The 10,351-nt window shown below is 39.8% G+C and overlaps 4 non-coding genes across 4 annotated transcripts; 1 reads left to right on the plus strand and 3 right to left on the minus strand.

The window, feature by feature from the left end:
- The first annotated feature begins 660 nt into the window (after positions 1–660).
- LOC118957709 lies at positions 661–779 on the plus strand. The gene has a single exon (XR_005046819.1). It is a non-coding gene; the product is annotated as a 5S ribosomal RNA (ribosomal RNA).
- A 1,520-nt stretch (positions 780–2,299) lies between these two features.
- On the minus strand, positions 2,300–2,382 carry trnal-cag. The gene has a single exon. It is a non-coding gene; the product is annotated as a tRNA-Leu (tRNA).
- Positions 2,383–3,288: 906 nt separating this feature from the next.
- On the minus strand, positions 3,289–3,370 carry trnas-aga. Its single transcript has one exon. It is a non-coding gene; the product is annotated as a tRNA-Ser (tRNA).
- Positions 3,371–3,669: 299 nt separating this feature from the next.
- On the minus strand, positions 3,670–3,752 carry trnal-cag. Its single transcript has one exon. It is a non-coding gene; the product is annotated as a tRNA-Leu (tRNA).
- Positions 3,753–10,351: the final 6,599 nt, after the last annotated feature.

Genomic DNA, 10,351 nt, shown 5'->3' on the forward strand with positions numbered 1-10,351 from the left:
AGCGGTGTTGCTGTAGCGCATGTGATTGCGGAGTTTGCAAAACAAATGGCCACTGGATTGATGCAAATAATCATGATATAATTCTGCCAGGCTGGCAAAGGCCACTTTGCAGTTAACATTTGATTGAGAAGGTTTTTATGGGAAGCCTTTCCTTCTCTACCACAAGAAGGTTATCATTAGCCTCATCGCTAACGGCTACACAAAGTGTAGACATGCGCTCGCTCTGCACGCATGCGCACAGAAACTGGGCAGTCCTGTGCAGTTTCTGAAAGTTGCGTGGAAATACGAATCGCTGATGCATTTTGTTCATGTCTTATGATTCACTTGGGCAAATGAATGGATTTTCTAACAAGTTGAAGGCATTGAGTTGATTTCCTCCTTAGTTCAAAGCATTTTTGAATATTGTTGAATTTCGGTTTAATACCTGTATTTCGTGATTCCGTTTGGCGCACCGTATTTTATAGGGCCCTAGTCCATGAAGTTGTCATAAGTATGAACCTAGGATATGCCCTTTTTCCCCCCACAAGAGTGAAATATATGGGCTGGAAATGTAAGCTAGGTTTGAGCTTTTTCAGTGTGTGTCACAAGGTGGACATTTCTCTGTCCCCTAAGAGTAAGCGACACGTTGACTTTATATAGTGTACCAAGAGAATGCCTTTCGCTTATGGCCATACCAGCCTGAATACGCCTGATCTCGTCTGATCTCGGAAGCTACGCAGGGTCGGGCCTGGTTAGTACTTGGATGGGAGACCGCCTGGGAATACCGGGTGCTGTAAGCGTTTTGCTCCAGCAGAGGGTTCTCTTGTGTCATGCGTGGAGCAACTCCCTTTATTTATCACCCTAATAATGTTGTGTCTTTTTAATGGACTGCAGTTTGTTAGTGCTTCCCTGCCATGCCCTGATCAAATCAAATAATGGACAGTGCGTTTCCCTCAAAATCTCGGCAGTGCATTCAGCATTTGTTTTTAGGCTAGGAGACTGTCAATGTCTGTAGTCCATTAGGGTCCTGTAAAATCCCTTCAATGTTTTGCCTGATTGCCCTCCCCCCAAAAAAAATCCCCTATCCCCTCCGGAGGGGTCAAAAAATGCATTTTCGTTGTCGGCAGGATTCGAACCTGCGCCGGAAGATCCTAATGAATTTCTAGTCCATCACCTTAACCACTCGGCCACGACAACATTGACAAAAGAAAACAGGCTTGTTAGGAGTGAATGGGTCAACAGGCATAGCCTACAGAAAGTAATAATTTAACATTATTTATTATTATTAATTATTTTATTAAGGCATGGTTTGAAACCCCCTCCTGACAACTATTTTATTATTTATTATTTTTCAACTGGATTTTACAAAGGTGCATGACATGCAGGCGCTAAAAAGTTGTCAGGAGGGGGTTTCAAACCATGCCTATAGGGGTAGTCTGCAACCTGAATGACTTAATGGTTATTTTCAATGCAATCGAGTTTTTTCTTTTTCTTTTAGGGTTTAACAAGTTTCTCACCTATGGCCAATTTGACATGAATTTAAAAATGCCTCAGATAGGACCAAAAAAAGTGTCTGGAGCTTCCCGTCAGGGTAAGAGTGACAACAGGTTTCCACATGTCAAAATGGGGAAATCTTAGCAAATGGCTTCATGGTTATTCATGAGAATCGTGTTGTTGTATTGTTGAGTGTATCATGGGATCTCACCTGAAATCTGTGGCTTGACTACAAACCTGTAACCTATGCTACTGTGGCCTATAGAGCTAGAAGGCTGGATAACCAGGTGTGTAAAGGTGTGAAGTGGGACAGATGGCCTGCAGTCCTATCCCAAATGGACAACTAATCCCTATGCACTTGCGGAAATCTGAGAGGATGCGATGGTATAAGAAACACGACTAAACTTCAACCTCCGGAGGGGTCAAAAAAAAGCATTTTCATTGTCGGCAGGATTTGAACCTGCGCAGGAAGATCCTAATGGATTTCTAGTCCATCGCCTTAACCACTCGGCCACGACAACGTTGACAGAAGAAAACAGGCTTGTTAGGAGTGAATGGGCCAACAGGCATAGCCTACAGAAAGTGAAATTTAACAACTGAAAGATAATGCAGTAACTCATTATAATGCAATAACACAAAATGTTCCCCTCATTCATTGTTATTAAGTCCAGCTGTTTTCTTATTTAACCTTGATCTTTGCTCAGCTCCAGAAGGTCAGCATTTGAGAGTGTTTATTATGAATTGTTATTTCACTGTGTGAAGTTGTTATTTCATCATTCTTATTATTACTGCTGAGCAGCATGACTCCTGAGAGGCACTAAAAAACTGTCAGAAGTGGGATTTGAACCCACGCCTCCATGGGAGACTGCGACCTGAACGCAGCGCCTTAGACCGCTCGGCCATCCTGACTACAGCACAGTAACTGGGTATCGGGTTAAAGTGTATGCGGTAAAAGTAGAAATATGAACAACGCTCTAAAATCACCACAGAGACCAGAACAACTATGCACGATACTGACTTGCACTTTCAATAGTCATTTGTTTTATAAATTAAAAAGTCCAGTCATTGATTAACCTCAATATGGCCTTCAATGGGAAAGAGTAGTAAATCGTCATTGAATGAGCGCTAAACTGGCATCAGAATATGGCCATTCTGATATAAATGATAAAATTCCTCAGATAAGACTGAAAAAGTGTCTGGAAATATCAGCAACCATCAGGGTAAGAGTGACAACAGGTCCACATGGGGGAAATCCTTACAAATGGCTTAATGGGTCATTTCAACGCAATCGTGTTATTATTTATTTTTAGGGTTTAACAAGGCAGCTCACCTGTTACCTGTGGCTTGACTTTAGATGTGGCCAGTTCGATTACCCTGCAGACTATAAGAGTGTCTTCAGAATATGGCCAATTTGACATGAATTAAAAATGCCTAAGATAGGACCAAAAAAGTGTCTGGAGCTTCCGTCAGGGTAAGAGTGACAACAGATTTCCACATGTCAAAATGGGGGAAATCTTAGCAAATGGCTTAATGGTTATTCATGAGAATCGTGTTGTTGTATTGTTGAGTGTATCATGGGATCTCACCTGAAATCTGTGGCTTGACTACAAACCTGTAACCTATGCTACTGTGGCCTATAGAGCTAGAAGGCTGGATAACCAGGTGTGTAAAGGTGTGAAGTGGGATAGGTGGCCTGCAGTCCTATCCCAAATGGACAACTAATCCCTATGTACTTGCGGAGATCTGAGAGGATGCGATTGGTATAAGAAACACGACTAAACTTCAACCTCCGGAGGGGTCAAAAAAAAGCATTTTCGTTGTCGGCAGGATTTGAACCTGCGCAGGAAGATCCTAATGGATTTCTAGTCCATCGCCTTAACCACTCGGCCACGACAACGTTGACAGAAGAAAACAGGCTTGTTAGGAGTGAATGGGCCAACAGGCATAGCTACAGAAAGTGAAATTTAACAACTGAAAGATAATGCAGTAACTCATTATAATGCAATAACACAAAATGTTCCCCTCATTCATTTATTTAAGTCCAGCTGTTTTCTTATTTAACCTTGATCTTGCTCAGCTCCAGAGGTCAGCATTTGAGAGTGTTTATTATGAATTGTATTTCACTGTGTGAAGTTGTTATTTCATCATTCTTATTATTACTGCTGAGCAGCATGACTCCTGAGAGGCACTAAAAACTGTCAGAAGTGGGATTTGAACCCACGCCTCCATGGGAGACTGCGACCTGAACGCAGCGCCTTAGACCGCTCGGCCATCCTGACTACAGCACAGTAACTGGGTATCGGGTTAAAGTGTATGCGGTAAAAGTAGAATATGAACAACGCTCTAAAATCACCACAGAGACCAGAACAACTATGCACGATACTGACTTGCACTTTCAATAGTCATTTGTTTTATAAATTAAAAAGTCCAGTCATTGATTTAACCCAAATGGCCTTCAATGGGAAAGAGTAGTAAATCGTCATTGAATGAGCGCTAAACTGGCATCAGAATATGGCATTCTGATATAAATGAAAAATCCTCAGATAAGACTGAAAAAGTGTCTGGAAATATCAGCAACCATCAGGGTAAGAGTGACAACAGGTCCCATGGGGGAAATCCTTACAAATGGCTTAAGGGTCATTTCAACGCAATCGTGTTATTATTTATTTTAGGGTTTAACAAGGCAGCTCCTGTTACCTGTGGCTTGACTTTAGATGTGGCCAGTTCGATTACCCTGCAGACTATAAGAGTGTCTTCAGAATATGGCCAATTTGACATGAATTTAAAAATGCCTAAGATAGGACCAAAAAAGTGTCTGGAGCTTCCCGTCAGGGTAAGAGTGACAACAGATTCCACATGTCAAAATGGGGGAAATCTTAGCAAATGGCTTAATGGTTATTCATGAGAATCGTGTTGTTGTATTGTGAGTGTATCATGGGATCTCACCTGAAATCGTGGCTTGACTACAAACCTGAACCTATGCTACTGTGGCCTATAGAGCTAGAAGGCTGGATAACCAGGTGTGTAAAGGTGTGAAGTGGGATAGGTGGCCTGCAGCTATCCCAAATGGACAACTAATCCTATGTACTGCGGAGATCTGAGAGGATGCGATTGGTATAAGAAACACGACTAAACTTCAACCTCCGGAGGTCAAAAAAATGCATTTTCGTTGTCGGCAGGATTTGAACCTGGCAGGAAGATCCTAATGGATTTCTAGTCCATCGCCTTAACCACGACAACGTTGACAGAAGAAAACAGGCTTGTTAGGAGTGAATGGGCCAGTAGGCATAGCTTACAGCAACACATTTTGTATTATTTCGCCGAAAAAAATTTTTTAAATCTGACATGTTGGCTGGATTCACAACGAGTGTATCTTTAATTGAGTACCCTTCATGTGTGATTTATGAAAGTTTGAGTTTTATCGCATTTTATTTGCGCTCTGCATTTCCCAGGCTATTGGCCACAAGAGACGCTAGCGTATCTATATCCCTAAGAGGGTATTAAGGAAAAAATAAAAGTTTAGTATAAGATATGCAAGGAAAAGGGAGGAAGGATTAAAAGAGAAGAAAATGAGTTGAGAGCTAGATTGGATGAAGAAATGGGGAAGTGTGACAGGGAACCTAAATAATATAGAAACGGTTTTAGATTTAAAAGCAAAATTGAGTAAATATGAAATAGATAAGTGTAAGGTGCAATTATAAGAAGTAGGGCAAAGTATGTTTGGAGGGGAGAAATGTACTTCATGTTTCTTGGTTTAGAGAAGAATAAACAGAGGAGAACATAGAGAGATTGAAAATGTAAAAGGTGAAGTTGTCAATGATTATGTAGAGATATTAGAAACAGTGCAGAATTTTATAAGGATTTATTTAAGAAAGGGGAGGTGGATGAGGGGTGTGTAAAGGAGATATTGGATAGTGTGGATGTGCAAATTGATGTAGAGGATAAACAAATGTGTGATGGGAAATAACAGTGAATGAAGTTAAAGATGCGATTAAGGGTTACAAGTAAATAAGAGTCCTGGTGTGGATGGAATAATTGCAGAATTTTATAAAATATGAAAGTTTATCAATATATGAAGGATAATAGTGTTTCAGAATCTATGGTGACAGGGCTGATAACGATTTTATATAAAAATAAGGGGAGCAACTTGAAACTGGAGGATTATAGGCCAATTAGTTTATTACATTCGGATTATAAGATTTTGGCTAAGATACTGGCAAATAGAAAAAAGCAAGTTTTAAATATTATAGCACCTACACAGAATTATAGTGTGCCTGGTAGAGATATTGCTGATACAATTAGAGATGTAATAAATAAAATAGTTAAGCATAGATTTAAATAAAGCTTTTGATAGGGTGGAACATGATTTTATGTTTAGGGTAATGGATGAATATGGTTTTGGTAATAGAATAATAGGATGGATAAGAAGGCAAAAAGTAGGGTAACGTGTAATGGGGTTTTAACTGATTCTTTTATTCTTGAGAAATCTGTGAGACAAGGGTGCCCTTTATCAGCTTTATTATTGTTTAGTCGGTAGAACCTTTAGCAGCATTTCTTAAAAAAGATCTTATAAATTGTGTACAGACTCCAAGGTTTTAGTTTGATTCATCAAGACGCAGATGATACCACTATAACAGTTAGAGATGAGGGAAGTGTATAAAGGGTGATGGAGTGTTTTAAAGTATATGGACAAGCATCCGGTTAACATGGAGAAGTCAGTAGTAATGTGTAGAGATAATGAGGGGAATTTTACTTTTAAGGTGGTAAGATTATTTTAAGGTGTTATGAGTGTTTTTAGGGGTGAAGGAAATGGAAGCTAGGGATGTGACATGGAGTGGTGTAATAAATAAAGTTAGGAAGGTGGTAAATATGTAGAGGGGGAGGTCTTTGAAGTTAAAAGGGATTTTAGTTGATTTTTTAATGGGATGGGAAGGGGGTGAAAATAGCTTTAAAACTTTGACTGCAGGTTATGAGGAGGGGGGGGAGGGGGGGGGGTTAAAGTTGGTAGATTTAAGTGTAAGGAAAACAGCAATTAGAGTAAAAATGGTACGGAAATATTTATTGGTGAATTGGATTATGGGAGGAAAATGATTTTTTAAGAGTATTTGCAGGAGGTTGGGAGGTTTGGGGACAATGGTTTATTGAGGAGTATGAAGAAGGAAATGTTAGGTAATATACCTTTGTTTTATAGAGAAGTGTTTGAGGCTCGGGGGCAGTTTTTACCAAATATTTATTATGAATGTACCATTTTAGAAAATATTTAAAATCAGCCTATATATTAAATCCAAAGATAAGTGTAATAATATGTTGTTTTGTAAATATGGGATGAGGCAGATATGTTATGTCACCTGAGGTAATTCCTGGGTTCCTTCCATTTCAGGCAATATATGATGTGGTTGAAGTAGATGAAGAGATAGGGGCAAAAAAAGTATTTAGTCATCCACCAATTGTGCAAGTTCTCCCACTTAGGTACACTTCAACTATGACAGACAAAATAAGAAGGAAAAAAAAAAATCGGGATTTTTAATGAATTTATTTGCAAATTATGGTGGAAAATAAGTATTTGGTCACCTACAAACAAGCAAGATTTCTGGCTCTCACAGACCTGTAACTTCTTTAAGAGGCTCCTCTGTCCTCCACTCGTTATCAGTATAAAAGACACCTGTCCACAACCTCAAACAGTCACACCCCAAACTCCACTATGGCCAAGACCAAAGAGCTGTCAAAGGACACCAGAAACAAAATGTAGACCTGCACCAGGCTGGGAAGACTGAATCTGCAATAGGTAAGCAGCTTGGTTTGAGGAAATCAACTGTGGGAGCAATTATTAGGAAATGGAAGACATACAAGACCACTGATGATCTCCCTCGATCTGGGGCTCCACGCAAGATCTCACCCCGTGGGGTCAAAATGATCACAAGATCGGTGAGCAAAAATCCCACGTGGGGGCCTAGTGAATGACCTGCAGAGAGCTGGGACCAAAGTAACAAAGCCTACCATCAGTAACACACTACGCCGCCAGGGACTCAAATCCTGCAAATGCTAGAGAGCATTTGGATGATCCAGAAGAAGATATGACATTCTCCCTATGGTCAGATGAAACCAAAATATAACTTTTTGGTAAAAACTCAACTCGTCGTGTTTGGAGGAAAAGAATGCCGAGTTGCATCCAAAGAACACCATACCTACTGTGAAGCATGGGGGTGGAAACATCATGCTTTGGGCTGATTTTCTGCAAAGGGACCAGGACGACTGATCCGTGTAAAGGAAAGAATGAATGGGGCCATGTATCGTGAGATTGAGTGAAAACCTCCATCAGCAAGGGTATTAAAGATGAAACGTGCTGGGTCTTTCAGCATGACAATGATCCCAAACACCGCCCGGGCAACGAAAGAGTGGCTTCGTAAGAAGCATTTCAAGGTCCTGGAGTGGCCTAGCCAGTCTCCAGATCTCAACCCCATAGAAAATCTTGAAAGTCCGTGTTGCCCAGCAACAGCCACAAAACACTGCTCTAGAGGAGATCTGTATGGAGAAATGGGCCAAAATACCAGCAACTGTTTTTGAAAACCTTGTGAAGACTTACAGAAAACATTTGACCTTTGTTATATACCCTTTGTTGGCAATGAGAAAGTATTGAGGTAAGTATTTGGTCAGTAACAAAAGTTTATTTTCACCATAATTTGTAAATAAAATCATTAAAAATCCTACAATGTGATTTTCTGGATTTCTTTTCCTCATTTTGTCTGTCATAGTTGAAGTGTACCTATGATGCAAATTACAGAACTCTCAAATTTAAGTGGGAGAACTTGCACAATTGGTGGCTGACTAAATACTTTTTTGCCCCACTGTAAGTAAAACTACTGCGGAGAATATGTACAAGAAAATATGATGTATTCCTGGGGAGTGGGTGATTTTAATAAAAAGAGGTGGTCAAAAGAGCGAGGGTTTACCGGTTTTATATTCTGAAAGTTATGGGGAGAAACATGATTTAAATCAGGTTTAAAACTTTAGATGGTTTATAAGTGGGTGTAGGGTGTTCGCAAACATGTGAAATCAATATGGAAGAATGTAAATGTAAAATAAATCTATAGAATGTGAAGACAATGATTTTAAAATAAAACAAGATTTTTACAAATGTGGTTTGCATCAAATTATAGGGATATTAAAAAGAGAATGTGATTTGTGGTACGAGGGTGGAAAATTTGATGCACTTTTGTTGAATGTAGTAGGTAGCATTTTAGAGAAAGATAGAGATATATATAGATACAGTGGAGGAAACTGTGGTGAGTACTTTAATTGAAATTCTATCAAATGGAAAACTTGTAATTAATTGGTTTTAGTTTATAATCGTTTTACTTTTCTTTCTGATTTTGTTAAAGGGTGAATTGTTAATCTTTTGTTGTAAATAGTGTTTTGTATATAATAAAAAAGATTTGTTAAAATGTGCCCGATCTCGGAAGCTAAGCAGGGTCGGTCGGGCCTGGTTAGTACTTGGATGGGAGACCGCCTGGGAATACCAGGTGCTGTAAGCGTTTTGCTCCAGCAGAGGGTTCTCTTGTGTCATGCGTTGAGCAACTTTTATTTATCACCCTAATGGTGTCTTTTTATTGGACTAAATGCAGTTGTTAGTACATTCAGCATTTGTTTTTAGGCTAGGAGACTGTCAATGTCTAGTCCATTAGGGTCCTGTAAAATCCCTTCAATGTTTTGCGTAAGTTTTTCCTGTATATATGAATTACAAATCAATCATGTTTAGTCTGTTGTATAGTTACAATGTGTAATCATTGATATCCCAGGAGCAGTAAACACTGAAGTGTATAATTGTAATACATACATGCAGACACCGCATCGTTTGATATGACTGAAAGTGTCTGTCATACCTGGACCACACCTTATTTGCCAAGGAAGAGTACATGGTCAGTGAATATATTCAATGTACGGGCTACAATATGGGCTCATACGTGGTAATAACTAAAATACATGTGTAGATAGGTCTTGCATCCTTGGCACAAACGGTATTCTACTCTAGGCGTCATGAATGCCATTCAGACTTGAGGTTCATTGATTGGTATGAATATTAGTTCAGAAATACTTTTTAGGGTCCATACCCAGAGCGGCAACAGTTATTTTTAATCCGACTCCAGCAAGTAAATAGCTAGCCATGTTACTTCAGCTGCATTGCAAGGCAAGCTTACAATTGTGCAGTCAATGCTTTAGCCAGCTAGATTCTTTACATCCACTGTTTCACAAGACATCTGGTTGTTGGTTCTCAGGAGTCCCTGAAAGACAAATTCATTCTCCTAACACTTCTTAGTGTGTGAACTTGCTAAATAGAGATTTTCGTAATTTAACTTTGACAAAAAAATATATAGCCGCGTCTCTACATTATCACATTCCTCTCAAATTGTACATTTGCTTGACTCGTTAAGACAACTTCCATCTGTTTTGTCAGCAATCTTCGTTGAGCGCCGCAAAGCAAGGGTGGTGGTGTCAAAATTAGTCTTTGGTCATCAAAGCCTTGGGACCCAAATGCGCCAACTCCCCTTGTGGTGGTCTGGAGCAATGAAGCCATCCCGCGGTGCAAGCTCACAACTTTTAAAGGAGTGTCTTCAGTCCCGCTGTTCCGTACGGTGTGTGTTGAAATCTTATCCTGATGCGGAATAGATTGCAGCGTCCTATGCATGGCTCTACCCTTAGTAGGTCGGGCTTGGAGATTGTGAAGAGATGTCTTATGGGGAATGCATGGGTGTCCGAGCTGTGCGCTAGTAGTTTTAAGAAAAACAGACACCTCGGTACATTCAGCTTGTCAACACTTCTTACACACAAAAGTAGCGATGAAGTCAAGCTCTTCCCATTTGAGCCATGAGAGATTGACATG

The sequence above is a fragment of the Oncorhynchus mykiss genome, unplaced genomic scaffold, assembly GCF_013265735.2.
Source record: "Oncorhynchus mykiss isolate Arlee unplaced genomic scaffold, USDA_OmykA_1.1 un_scaffold_469, whole genome shotgun sequence".
Classification (NCBI taxonomy): Eukaryota; Metazoa; Chordata; class Actinopteri; order Salmoniformes; family Salmonidae; genus Oncorhynchus; species Oncorhynchus mykiss.